The sequence below is a fragment of the Acomys russatus genome, chromosome 8 (assembly GCF_903995435.1).
Source record: "Acomys russatus chromosome 8, mAcoRus1.1, whole genome shotgun sequence".
Classification (NCBI taxonomy): domain Eukaryota; kingdom Metazoa; phylum Chordata; class Mammalia; order Rodentia; family Muridae; genus Acomys; species Acomys russatus.
This window is the reverse complement of record NC_067144.1, coordinates 44081549-44083119: the sequence shown is the minus strand read 5'-3', so window position 1 is coordinate 44083119 and position 1571 is coordinate 44081549. Positions and strand designations below refer to the sequence as shown.

At 46.8% G+C, this 1571-nt stretch overlaps 1 pseudogene; it reads right to left on the bottom strand.

The window, feature by feature from the left end:
• Positions 1-247: 247 nt before the first annotated feature.
• LOC127192996 (V-type proton ATPase subunit d 1-like) lies at positions 248-1285 on the bottom strand (annotated as a pseudogene).
• Between the last annotated feature and the right edge of the window lie 286 nt (positions 1286-1571).

Sequence of the window (1571 nt, the reverse complement as noted above, 5' to 3'; positions counted from 1 at the left end):
GACATGTCAAGTGTATACATGGGGTGGGGCTCTTTGCTCTGGAGGGGATCTTGGTCCATTCTCGATCAGGGGAGAGGTGCCTAACCTGTTTTTTAGGCCTAAGAGCAATCTCGGAGAGAGTCATGGAAGTTGAGCAACCCACCCCAGGACAATGTGTGGCACCTAACTAGGTCAGATAAGTGACCTCTGGGCTTCCCACAGCATACAAAGACACACACAGTACACATGGGAACCTCAGGTTAGAATGCTACAAGATAGGGATACAGTTATCAACCTTGATGCAATGGTGCTGGGTGACACACTCCACACAATGTTGTGATATTCCTGTTCCTTAAGCTTCCCAAAAGTGTAAAAGACACCAAATGGAACTGGTTCAGGAAGGGCAACCTGTTCAGCTTCACCTCGTGCTCAAAGAATCGGTCCTCCGGGGTCTTGTCTCCAGTATTGCTTACCTGCACCCTCCAAAAGCAGTTTGTATTCCAGGTAGTAATCAGCTATATTATTGACCTTTTCATAATCATCAGCCTGAGCTATCTGAGCTAAACCCCCAGGGTAGAGTCAGCCATATCGTGGGAAGAGGTTGGCAGGTCCTTCTTGGACAGCTGTGTGCCGAAAGAGGTGATAGTGATGATAAAGGCATGGTGATCTGCTTCGAACTCTAGGATAGGACACATGACACCATCTGTGGTTCTACCCAACAGAGTGGAGAACTTGTTGGAGCACTCTAGATAGGCCTTGTAAAGCACGTTGTAGATTATCTCGGTGTTCATCTCATCAAGGTCCTGCTCTGAGATTCAGTCATGGAAAAAAAAAAAAAAGCTGCCAGGAGCATGTCCACCACAATGGCATTGTAGAGACATCTCCAAGTGTCTGGGCGATGTTCACAACCTCTACCTGCTCAAGCTGCCTAGTGGGCGGCACTTGGGCACAAGCTGGATGATTGAAAGTTGGTGCAACGGGCCTGTGAAGAGCAAGATCACACATTGTCAATCACATAGCTCTAAGTAAGGAGGTCTAGGAAGCTGGCAAGTAGCTCATAGGCATGACTTCTCCTGTGGCAGTACCATCTTCTCCTTGAGCTGTCCGAGATGACGCTTCATTGGCCAGGAAGTTGCCATAATCTGTACTCTGCAGGGGCAGCTTCAAGTCCCCCAGCTTCTCGCACTGCACCAGGTTGAAGTTGTCCACCCGCAGCCTGACCGAGTACCCCAGCCTTCAGGTTGCACACTAAACACTCCAAGCAGCCATTGTCCATGATGAAATAAAGCTCCGGGAAGAACCACATACTGTCAGGGATGGTGGAACTAGAGAGCCCCAAATGGTATTCATGCATCTCGACTGCGAGATCTGGTATCACATCTTAATTTTACTGATCAACACTGAAGAGATTAGATAAGTTCCACTAATTTCCCTAACTAGATACTAGAAAATTCTGAACACAGCTCAGGGGTCTGTGTTTTAACTAAGGTTTTACATTATAATTATATCAAGTCTCTCTCCCCCCTGCTCCATCCAAACCCTTTCACATATCTTACTTTGCTTTTTCAAATTCACATTGTCTTTTTCTTTAA